This window comes from Plodia interpunctella, chromosome 3, assembly GCF_027563975.2.
Source record: "Plodia interpunctella isolate USDA-ARS_2022_Savannah chromosome 3, ilPloInte3.2, whole genome shotgun sequence".
NCBI classification, from domain to species: Eukaryota; Metazoa; Arthropoda; class Insecta; order Lepidoptera; family Pyralidae; genus Plodia; species Plodia interpunctella.
In genome coordinates, this window is record NC_071296.1 from 678,281 (window position 1) to 691,926 (window position 13,646).

A 13,646-nucleotide genomic window follows, 5' to 3' on the forward strand; every position below is an offset into this window, starting at 1 on the left:
TATGTGTTACTACGTTATTAATTAACCTTAATGTAATTTCTGTGTACATTATAATTAAGTTGATAACCTCAAACACATCCGGGTATTGATAGCTCTGTAAATCAACTTGAATCGTGACGATTATTTGTGCAAAAAATAGGGACAAAAACACAAACAGATATATGTATGTTGGGAGATGTTGACATCGATCGATTGCTTCGCTTACATACATTAAATCTCACATAAGAGAACAAAGGCATGCGCAAGAGTCGTAGGGTCGCGGGATCCATCACTGTGTCAGTTAAAAAACGAACGCCCGCCGACCAATCAGAGGCGGACATTTGAATAATTGTTCGTACTGTATCGACCAATGGCGGCCTCGGGCGCTTCTTATTTCGAATCCTCAATGATTAATGTTCTTCTTGGAGGGATTTACGATTGAGTTTGATGTGTGTTTGAATGATTTGTGTGGTTCTACGTCACCAGTATTTACGGTCGCGTGCGTCTTGAATTGGCCATGTTTATTAGTGCACCATGATAAAACACTGACGGTGCAGAAGTAAAGTTCGTGTGATCGTGAGTATATGTTAAAATTAAAATCGATATTGTGTTTGTATGTTTCAGCTTAAGGTATTTACGTTTTGTTATAACCAATGCACGGTTTCCATTTTCAACAAAATCCATGTGTAAGTAATATGTAGGTACCTGTCTAAATGGATATAATGTAGTTAGTTCAATCAAAGCCATTCCAATCAAATGTTCTGCTATTTTTACAGCGTCATCGGTGGATACTATTAGGTCGTCCTTAATGCAGGCGACAAGACCATTCATTTAAAAAGTTTCATAATAATTATTTTAAAATACGTGTAGTTATACAAATGGTTAAAATATTGACCAAACTATTGCTACATTATCATATCTCTTGTAATGAAAATTTGTCTTTATTTTTTTTTCTGATTATTTTTAATTGCTACATACATTTGACGTTAGGACTTATAAGTTGTTTCTTCCAACAATCTCAATAAAGAGGGGTTACTGCGGGTTTGCATTTCACTTCTCACCGTCGAATCGATTCGAAGTGAGACGCAGCGAACCAATCACATTACGCTATTGTGTCGCAACGCCAACCACACTGCAATGTGATCCGTTCGCTGCGTCTCATAGATTGCAAAAAGTTCGTGCCCATAGATTGCAAAAAGTTTTATCTCTGTACTCTCGCTGATCTCCAGGGCATGACGGATCAGCTTCGTATATCATACAGATAATTCCATAAATATGCTAAATAGTTTGTTGAATGTCGGCGCGGTCGGTGTATGACCTGGTGATTTGTCATTGTATGTGTGACTTGGTAGAGGCTACAATGATGGTATGGCAGAGACGGGCTGCAGTTGGACCTAATCTGGACCATTTTAGAGCTTTCAGCCTAATAGGGATGATACTGGACGAAATATTTTGACGGTATTCTTGCGTAGTTTCCTGATCACTGCATTACATGAATACCTCAGTAGATCAGTTAAAATGTTACTTAATTAAATTTTTGCTAGTGCTAGCTAGGTAAGTATTTCGTGCCAGTTCCTAAATTTGATGATTGATCTCAGAGTTGCTAAACCACATAATCGAATGTATCTTGTTATAATGACAGAAGAAGTTCACCTTCTTAGCTTGTGATAAACTTAACTGTTTCTTATTTTCTTTTGACGACATCGGTGGCGCAGTGGTAAAGTGCTTGCCTCTGAACCGAGAGGTTCCGAGTTCTATCCTCGGTCGGGTCATGGTGGAAAATTATCTTTTTCTTATTAGCCCGGGTCTTGGATGTTTATCTATATATGTATATGTTATAAAATATAGTATCGTTGAGTTAGTATCCCATAACACAAGTCTCGAACTTACTTTGAGGCTAGCTCTTTGATGTGATTTGTCCTAATATATTTATTTATTGTTTAACTAACTGTAATTTATATTCTTGTCGACGACATTTTTATCTTCATTTATGTGCTATTTTATCCATTATACGTAATTTAGGAGTACTATCAGAACAGAACAGTCCTCATACATTTCTGCGAAAAACTTGTAGTGATATCTCTTTGAATAATGATGATATAAAGCGGTTAATGTGAGAAATACTTCTGGTAAAGTGATAGTAACTAGAATGAATGATAGGAGGTATAAATAAGATTGCAAGTCAATTTGTATTTAATCTTCTTGGTCTTAGTAACCTACGGTGACCTCTACACGATAAATGGCATAGTTCATACACCAGCAAGTAAATGAACTGGATTGTAGATCATCTTCCGTTGTTTTACTTCACCGGTAGCGAATGGTAGTCTGTTAAAATGATCACATTATTGAGCGTTGTTTTCCTAACTTTTTACGCGCATAAAAACCCTTTCTCGTGGGGATTTTGGGTAATATTCTGCATATGCACACTATCTTTTTCGCGCGCCGTTGCCCACTTGAATTTCCCCCTGAGTCCTTCTCCTAAATATATGTATGACAAATTTCAAGTCGATTCGATGTGTAGAATAATCGTGAAAAGACAACGAACAAACAATCGCATTTATAAAATTATAGTTAACAAGTTAGCATGAGGTTATTGCCATGAGAATTCGAACCTGGGTCCATTAAATTTGACTAAAGAACCTCTGTGACATACTTGTCGTTCGCATGTCCAATCCAGGGCACTGGAATGATGTAATCGGCACGCAATCCACCGGTAATGAGCGCGGGCGCGTCTCACATAAATCAGCGCATGCGCGGTAACGCACATCTCGATCTACGCAGGGGTACGCAACATTCGGATGAAGAAGATTTAGGTAATAATGTATTGATAGTAATTGAACGGGTTACGTACGTGTGAAGAGAGTGATGTGTGAAGAATTTTAACTACCTAGTAGTAAACACTCTTTCTAGCTCCACGTTAAATAAACAAAGTGAAAAAGTTTTTATTTCTAACTAAATCATGTATATTTAGTAAGTGTGATGTGACAAAAGAGGAACGTGGACCGGAGCCTGAGCTAGGAAAGCCTGAACAATTTATTTTAGAACTCCAAGCTTGCAAGAATTTTTTCATTGCATATTATGAAAGATACCTTCTAAAAACATTACTTGTGATATGGGATACCAATTATCTAAGTCTAGAACATAAATAGGCACCTAAGACACTTGAAAAATCCGACCTATCAGCATCGACGCATGCGAGGCAAGTTCATTGCCCCAAGTACTCCGCCAGTAACCAGCTCGATAATGGATCTGTGTCGACTAGAATTAACACTTTCCGATATACGCCGAGTTAGCGGCAATCGTCCCACATAAATCTGTCGGCGGCTGCGCCCGCGCACGGTAACTCACACATCGCGATCTAGCAGGGGTACGCAACTGTTTCACTAAGGTGCTTTATTGGCTAATCATTTAGGATCAGTGACGAAAATTGAAAGGCACTTTCTGAAATTTTGTTACGCTCGTGTATCGTGCCATTTATAGAAAAAGGGAATAGTTACATAAACCGTATATTTTATATTCAATAATCGAATATATACAATGTACATGCAGTTTTCTATGATGTTTTTGATTGTGTTAAAATATTTTTAAATATTTTACCAATTTTACTGATATATTTCACTAGCGCATGAAAAAACATTTTATTTTTATTAGCGCCAAATGTTGCTGACTACTGCTAAACAGTGCGTGCTTCAGACGGAAAAGCTCGTGATTTGAGATTAAGCTCCACGTCTCAACATGGAAATTCTTTTGTTCTCTGTTTAAACTTTTAAGTTTACAAGCTTTCCGTTTGAATTATGATAATTGAAGGCTTTCGAATTCTGACTTCGGAACCTTGACGAATACAAATTTAGTTTGTAGTAATTTATGTAAAATTCTCAATTCGGCGAAGCTTTTCTTAATAAAATTAAAGTTCAAAGTGAGCTTTGACTTTCGTGACTGGGCGAATTTATTGAAACCTATAGTATTCATGGCATTATACATTTAGTATTTATAACATTATTATATGTATAGAGGTTCCAATTTGAAAGAAAAAAAAAACGTGAAATCTTCCAAATTATGTATGAAACTTTTTACCAACGTCTCAGATAATTATTTCGAGTACGAGTGATAATGTACCCCTCAAAATACTAGAGATCAATAAATATTCTCAACGATCACACCCAATCCTAGTCACCCATGAACTCATTAAACGCGAACTATGAAAAACCCACCCATCCCATTAAAGGCATGATTTAATGGCGCAGGCCGACAGCGATCGTTTAAATTACAAAATATCATTCCTATAATGTATTGGGGTATGTCTCACCACGATTTATGGTTAATCTGACCCACTAGTTATGGGAATACGCCCGGGCAAATCATATCGCCCAGCGTCAGCCGCTGTTAGGTTGCACCGTCAAATTTAACGTTGATTTTGTTGACAAAACGGTGTGGTTAACGCGATAGTTGACGGTGCACCCACCCTTAGAAAAATGAAGATGCAAAACGTGCTTCTGAACGACAGGAGATAAACCAGAATGTACTTATTTTTATTTATTTTTATTATTTGTTATTATTTATTTTAGTACTGTTTAATTTGTGGAAATTAAATTTAAAAATGAAAATGTTAACAAGGGACTAATACAATAATAAGATACCTTTAAATTGTCCTTAAGACCTTTAACCATTAATAATGCCAAGAAAGTTGTTGTGTGTGTGTTTCATTCTACGTAATAACCACGACCCTCAGCCATGTGGAATACGACGATGAACAAGAACAAGAAGACCTTTAAATTTCACTTTACCTGTATATAAAAATCTAATCAGGGATATTAGACAATTTTTATAGTCTGAGTATGCATACAAATCATATGTTAATCATCCGTACAATTGTTTACATTAAAAATACAAAATGACATCGAAATATATAATCGTATCAGGAGTATAATTTTATAAAGGCCTTATACACATACATACGAGACCAATGTACTCAGATTTAGGCTAAAAGTGGACATTTTCAAAAAGCCCCATATCTGTTTGGCCACTTTATGAAGTATTTATGGTCAATCTGACCCACTCGGAGTCTTGGGACGAGACGCGTCTCGTCTTCATGTAATTAAAAGTTTTTAATTAAGATCTTAAATATGTTTGTGTTTGATTGCACAGAGTTGTATCGTATGACGTTTATGTGATTGGTAGATCGAATAATTTGTCCAATATTTTCCAATTTAATAGAATAATATCCTTTCATTGAAATAGCCAAATAATGGTTTAACAATATATGCTATTTTCCGATCGAATGAGTTAGGTAAGGTAATGAAACGAGGCGAAGTTTCACGTAAACATGCACCGTGTTACACTTAAAAGATAAAACATGACGGACAACTAGACAAAAGGCAGATTATTTTAGAAATTACATACAAATACATGTTATTTTTCTATTTATAGCTTTATGGATGGTCCTGTACAGTACAGAGACTAACATTAGACCTTCATCAGTTCCATATTTAGTAGAATGGAAGCAGTGCACGTGAGCCCCTGGGAGCGACGTGACCCTGAGATCCATAATGATGTGATCACAGCTGAGCTAGTCTCTAAGACATTTCAGGTTTAGTTCACATACTGAACACTGCCATAGCCACGCTCTGGGGATTAGCTTCCTCGAGTATTTCGACATATAAAGTATCATGTTTTAATGAAAAACTAAGTATGTACCTTCTGTTAGTATATATAGGGATATAATGCGGTAGTGGTGTTAAGAAGCGGTGGTCGTGTAAAGGTTAAGACCTGTGGATCGAAAGGTCCCAGGTAACAATCCTACTCGTGTCACATGAGTTTGTATACCAATCTGACTCATGTAGTTTTCATAGACCACCACTTGGTTCCGGTGAAGGAAATCATCGTGAGGAAACCTGCACACTGGTTGATTGTTATTAACTTGTGTGTGAAATGGAGAAGGCAATGTCAAATCACTCCATTAATAATGCCAAGAAAGTTGTTGTGTGTGTTTCATTCCACGTAATGACCACGACCCTCAGCCATGAGGAATACGACTATGAAGAAGATTTCTAGTAGGTATCAAAACCTAATTTACCAGTGTTAAAGTGAGCATATAGTTTAACTTTTTAATTAATGAACATTATAAGTATATACCCACACCAGACAGTACCTAGTTCGTACTTTAACTGATGCAGTTATCTAAAGACTGCCGTTCTTTAAATGGATAACCGCTGGCATAATTTACAAGATGAAGCGATTATTCAATTTACATTTTACTTGATTCAAATTTGTGCTGTTAAGTATTTTAAGTTGTTTTGCGTTTATTAAGAACATGTAGTTATCAACATTACTTACCCACATTCACAAATACTTGTAAATAGTTACTGTCCTGCTATTTACTTATATGAATTGCAATCAATTAATCTGACACACATAATAGTTGAATGTTAACTTTAACGTAAATATGTGGCACTAATGTAATATTTATGTTTTATTTTTAATAATGTTGTTGATATACTAAAAGATCTGAATGTGTTGAGATCGCTTCTCTCTCATACTATTTGCCATACTCTATTGTCGAGATTTCTATGTGAATGCGACATGACCATTTCGATGCTAATTTTACAACCAACCATCGCTGCAGTAAATGCTCTTTAATTAAAATGATTGATTGCAAGAACGCAGAATTTCGAAGCGAGAAATGTACTAACCGATTATTATTGTAGTGTGTTCTTATTGACGTGATTTGATTATAATATGTTACTATTTTCTGAAATTGGTATACAGGATACCTCAGTCAAATTTTAAATAAGCAAAAATATGTTAAGATTTACAGCACTATGATAACATCATCATACATAAGTTGTAGACACGATATGTGAAATTAAATAACTAAATAAAAGAAACAAAACCTGATAAAAAAGTTATTATATTGAGGACTCAGACGCAACTTAATCACAGTGTAGCTAGCATATTTAGGTCAGAGGACAAAGTTTACACAGAAAATAGTTAAAAGCAATTTGTTGACTTTCACGCACTATTCCTAGACTGTTTGCCGCGTGGGTGCCATTGATATTGGCGATGTTGACAGCAGCTCCACAGCCATCCAATCCAATATTGGTTTTGCCTAACTAGACTAGAAGAATGATTTCCTAACTATGTTTAATTTTCACTGTCATTTCAGTAGTTAGGTAATTGTGATAGTTTAATAGGACATTGTGTGATTACAATAGAGACAATTTTATCACTTCACTGAAGCATTCCGCTATGGCAGATGAAAACGCTACAGCGTATGCCTTCCACCAAACGAACAGACGACACTGAGATTTCTATGTGGATGTGACATGACCATTTCAATGCTAATTTTACTGCCAGCCACCGCCGCAGTTCTCTTGTATTGATTGATATCTTAATAGGCTACAGACAGACGCCGAATCTTAAATTATACATATTTAGTGAGGATTCCTTGGTGGAGATAAATAGTTTTTAGTCATAAAGACATGTGTCATAAACTATAACGGACAGCGTTTTCTACTTTATCATACTATGCGACATGGAATTCATGTCATATTATTTTCTTTATCTTTTTATTTATTTGTTAAATATTGTTGCAAGTTGCATGTAGTATGCTAAAAGCATTCTATCCCAGCTAACCATTAGGACGAACAGATGAAATAGCGTGTTTTTTTTATTTTCGAAGCTTTTCGATGTTCGTTCAACTTGTGAATTTTTGGAAAAATGGTTCGAATATTTATAATAGTCGAATGATTATAAAGCTATATTTACTTAGCTAAATATCTTCGAGTGACTACTATTCAGTAGCAATGGTGTCCCGTTTGCCCCAAGAAATGATCACATAGCTACTGAAAGTGCCCGTTAACCTGCAACCATTATGTCCTACCTGATCCCCACAATAGAACATAAATATTTGAAACGGTCAAAGATGTTGCGATCGCAGAATAGACAGATTCCTCCAACGAATACTTGCTTTTTCTACATCCTACTTGCTAGGTAGGCTAGGTAGGTATGTACAGTCAATAGGACATCACGTTACCCCGTATGAACCTCTATGGTGCGGTAATAGCGGCGAGTTTGCAATGAATTTGAGTAGGTCGATGTGCAAACGTGTACGTTTAAAAGTATCCAACTAATATTATAAATGCGAAAGTTTGTGAGGATGTATGTGTGTATGTTTATTACATTTTCACGCAAAATCTACTGGACTGATTGATACAATTTGGTACACGGGTACAATATACCCTGGAATAACACAAAGGGAACTTTTTATCCCGAAACTCCTACAGGAGCGAAGCCCGGGGCGCTGCTAGTATTATAGATGCGAATGCTTGTGAGGATGTATGTAAAAAATATCATGTTCTATGCTTAAATTATAAAACTATGCGGTCATGTGTACTTTCCGTATTACTTTCCAGTTTATCACAAGGATTTTGTCATTAAGGTCAGATCCGTTGTGTGTCAATCGTTTAGGCGAATCGTATCTGCGTTTGTAAATTATTTTCCTTATATTTTAGTAAACAATGGTAAGGTTATGAATGTTTACTACGCTGCTGTCTGTGTTACTGGACGGGAAAATATACAAAACACGACGTAGGTACTTACTTACTTGTTGAATGTACGGTCAAAATTTACATAACGTACCACGAAACTATTTCCTAAAAAAAATCATTCTATCTAGCCTTGATCTATACCTAAATGGGAAGTAAATGCAACTGAAATTATGTGCTCGTATTTATGTTTTGTCCTATTTCTTGTAGCAGCAACCTAACAAGTACAAACTTGGTACTCATCAATGTTTATATCGTATCTACTAAAAAGAAATAATTTAAAAACAGTGTCGTGTTTGTTCTGTCAATCATTATAAACTTTTACAGTATATTCTTTACCGTTTAAAGACATTACCATCATCTGCGGTCGGAACTATAATTAATATCGCATAAAGATGGACAGAAGAACTCAAAAGCCTTACTTAAAATATCTTCGAAATGCGCCATTAACTGACACTAAACAGAAGCGCAATAAAGGCTGTTTATTTGTGGCAAATGACATCTCGAATTCCAGATGCGTATCAGACATTCCACTTTTGCATTTGCATCAGAGCGGCGACTATAATTTCGTTCCGTTCTGTAATTCCGTGCTTGCTATTAGTCGTTTCTTTTATGGTCGTTCTCACTCAGTCCGATTGGTCCCCGCTCGAATCTAGGAAATTGTCTATAATAAGTTACGTCTAATAGCGGATGTAGTCTTATCCTCAATTCTGTGGAGCGGTTTTAAATTCTGATGCTTGCCGTCGCTTGCGATGTCTGGTATCTTTTTATTTACTGTCAGATCTTTGCAGATAATTCGCAGGTTTATCAAAGGTTTATTTACACAGAGGTTAAAAATACAGTTATTTTTTATAATGTTAAGAGTTAAGAGTTAAAAAACCAAGGCTGCTAGTTGTTTCTGGGATTACACTCAACTAGAAACATGGTAACAAGTTCTTAGGTAAGTAAGTAATGTGTACATATATTTTATCAAAAAAAAAGACTCGGCAAGATTTGACATCCTGATTTCTGTCTTTTTCTGGTTTTACACGTTTTCTATAAGTCTACGCTGGACGGGAAACAAAAAATCCTCGTAGCAAATACTTGTCTCCCAGAGACATCTCCCCAACTTTACTACCTACTCACTCCTCTGTACCTGCATACTCTTTGCCGTTTTATGGCAGTTTTCACTCAGTGCGATTGAGCTCGTTGCATTGTCTTGTCTCTTCTGTCTTGATATCGAACAAAGCTCCGTGGATTTAGACTTTTAGGATAGGTGGCAATTCTTATCATAGAATGGAGAACATACATAGCCACCGAAATGTGACTCGGTTTCTTATAGTTTTTAAGCTATACAAAGAAGTCTTTTTTTAATTGTAACCATCGATTTGTATTATTTGATGCGGCTAATGAATGGTGGACCGTGTGGCCCACAAAGATTTTCGACGTTTCTTTTAGAAGAAAAATAAACTTAAATAAGTGCGTTTCATCAAACAAATGAGCTGAAATTACAGTATGGAATGCCTTTTTCAGGAACATTTATCAAAAGTGGGGTTTAACCTCTTCAGATAAAAGATTACAGACCTTAATGGGACAAAAATATCCATTTAAAAAAATCCTTAATCATGGATTGAAGTGGACATATATATGCGAAAAGATCCATCAATGGATCTCCAAGATGGATTTTAGTGGACGTGTAAGGATGAAGAGGCTCCTATTCTTTTTACGTACACACACATACAAATTGGTCACATATATGCACAAACCCATTTCAGAAGAAAACCATGACTCCGTCTGTTTTCGTGTGTCATTAGACTTGAATTAACATTGCCCTGGCCAATTATTAACGCAGCTGTCACTTCCTTATCTCCAACACATAAGGTTCAAAATTGCAATACAACCTGTATCTAGTTTTGAGAATAACAAATGTATTTCTTGCTGTCGATTTAAGTTTTCATACGCCGTGTTAAAGTCTATTTTCGGGTGTCAGAGTTGTATTGCACCGTTGCAAGGACTGGTAGGTAATGCGACAGTTTGTAAGCATGAGCTCTGCGCGGGAGGGGGGCTAGGGGGGCGGTCGTAAAGAAATACGGACAAAGTTGGGTGTACCTCAGTCATGTACCGTAAATATTTGTTATTTATCCGGCTATCAAGTGTGTCTCCTAAACTAAGGAGTGGATAAGATTGTCTTAATAAAAACTATGTTTTGTTATTATTTTTTTACTTTAAACATTTTCTTCTCAAAGTAAATTCTCCGCAGTTTAAAGTTAACTTAAAACTGGCAAATGTTGTAGTATATTGCACTAGTCTAATAAGTTTTACAGTGGTTTCAAAACATAATGTATCTATATAGGAAAACCAGGTCGCTGTTTTTCTACGTGTCGCTTCCAATAACATTTTTATGGAATATCGGCGCACACGAGCAGGCTGTTTTTCGCATAAATTATTTTGTCCTATTGTTCTTTAGCATACTGATTTTGGCATAACAGGTCTAAGATATAATTGATTATTGGCATACGGGTAAATGTGGCATAATTAACTATTAAGTTAGGTTAGTAACGCTTCAAATTATTCGCTTATAACTGTATAGGTACGTATATGCGTAAAAATCATTATGTTATGGTACATTGATAATCATCATCAACAGCCATTCAAACAGTATGGCTTAAATTATGCTCATAGGATTGCTTTCATAGTGTACAGATTATACTTATCAGCGAATGTGAAAACAAAAATCAAAATGGAAATTGTGTTATTGCGCGCATGGGAATGATTGACGACCTCGGTGGCGAAGTGGTACAGTGGTTGCCTCTAAACCGAGAGGTCCCGGGTTCGATCCCCGGTCGGGTCATGGTGGAAAATTATCTTTTTCTGATTGGCCCGGGTCTTGGATGTTTATCTATATATGTATTTGTTATAAAATATAGTATCGTTGATTGTTGTTATCGTTAGTATCCCATAATACAAGTCTCGAACTTACTTTGGGGCTAGCTCAATCTGTGTGATTTGTCCAAATATATTTATTTATTTTGAGAAAATATTCCTAATGACACAACCAGTTGGTCCAATAGGAAATCGAGGACTGAACCAAGTCAATCTATTTCTCATTCTAATAATTCTATGGCAATGTGTGTATTATATCCTATGGCCTCTGAAATCTATCTAAACATGCCAGGTCGGGTCGTTAGACAACCGTCCAAAAAAAGAGTGATGTTTTTGTGATTCGAGTAATAATTTAAATAAAACATTAATCGATATTTATAACTTCCCGTTTGAGAACACAAGGTGCCCTGCGTGACCCCCGTCCGAAATAGACACATATGTTCATAATAAATCAATAACTTTATTATGGATTCGATTATAATAACATATTGAGGGAAATCACGAAATATTAATTTGAAATAAACTCGCCTCCCAAATCGAGTCTTTGGTTTTTCGTGTATGCCTATGGCCCTTGGGTCACTTTATATAACATGGTTGACGTACGAGGTGACTAAGGGATATAACGCCTTGAGATATGGTAGGCAACAATAACATTCCCATTCCAATTGACGACAGGCCAGTCATGAAATCGAATCTGAATCTTCGTTTAAAGATTTATTTTCCGCGGCAACGGGACGACACATCGTTCATTAAAACTGGGTTCAAATTCAGATGAGAGAGAGAGAACCGAGCCATGTGGGGCTTCTCCAACCACAGCCTGTGTGACTGCAGTGCCGTCCTAGTGGTGGACTTAAACGAAGTCTATACTATGGTGGGTCTAAACGAAGTCGACGGTAGAGCCAAACGCGTAGCCACCATAGAATGTACTACGTTTTAGTAGCCACATTCCGGCCGAAAATTACACAATAGCCATTCCAACACGACAAGAAGATCGCAGATATAATAAAAAGGTAGACAACGGAACATTTTTCTTTAGTTTTTGTAATAAACGACATCTGTATGTCACTGGCTGGAGTGATTATATCTATCACGTGTCATTATTACCTTGATTGCAGAACGCATCCTGTAATAATATGTTACGGTCACCATCACTCACCGTCGACTGTTCATCACTCGCTTCATGCACTTACCAACTTAATTCACTACACTATTCAACCCTTAACACCTTTTAATTAAGGTTTATTTTCGCCTGTAGTAGACGTAAACGCGAGTTTGTTTGATTGTGGTGACCAGTATTAATTGAGATACGATTTCGAAAGGTTTGTTCTAAGGTACGTGTCAAGTTTGTGTGGATATGTTGAACGTATGTCAGGACGCGTTATCTTTGCCTCTTAATTGAAGATAATAAGGGAGGACATGTATCTTTGTCGTGTTTTTATGGGGTGTAAGAGGGGATGTTCCGCTTGTTCAACTCGTTTCAATCGCTATTAATAAACGTCACTTGTTTTCAGGTAGCTAGCTATGGCAAGTTCGACTTTTCCGATGTGATGTTAATTACACTCAATTCAGAGATATTTTTTTTGGTTCGAGTGAAGTCGTTTTTGAGCACAGGCATGAGGATATCCTAGCATTTTTGTCTGGTAAATCTGGTCTTACTACAGAGTTGGTTGAATGGTCAATGTTTCCCAAAATCCTGATGTTTCAATTGGCCCATGCTTTAATTGCGACTAAATTATCAAATTACTATCCCATCCCAAGTTTCGAACTTACTTTGGGGCTAACTCAATCTGTGTGATTTTTCCATATATATTTATTTAATCTAGTGACAATAATATTTAGTCTGTGTTGTATCATTTTACCCAATTTTTTTATGTGGTGATTTCTGTCAAGAATTCCATTAGTAACACAATATATACTTATTACAGTTTGCAAACGTTATATCCAGTTGATATCGTATCGCGATAAAAGTTCAAACGCGATAGACTGGTTCTCCCGCGGAAACGTCAAACTGTCATCTGTCACCGCTGGTCTGTCACGCTCCGCACGTCAGCTTGTCAAATGTCAGTCTTATTTTCCCGCTCCGTCGGTTCTGGGATTTTGAAATGGGACGTATTAGCGAGACGTCTTTTTGTAAATAATAATATTATTAAATGCTGTTTTAAGTTTGATGTACCTGCATATAGTGTAAGTTATCGTACCCACAGAGGACTGACCGAATAAAAAAATACTTAACACTTTTCTTCCCGGCTGTACTTAACCCTG

The 13,646-nt window shown here is 36.4% G+C and overlaps 1 protein-coding gene across 1 annotated transcript in view; it reads left to right on the plus strand.

The window, feature by feature from the left end:
* The window catches only part of LOC128683416 (protein tiptop-like), a 274,085-nt gene that overhangs the window by 125,834 nt on the left and 134,605 nt on the right, over positions 1-13,646 (plus strand). The window lies entirely within an intron of this gene.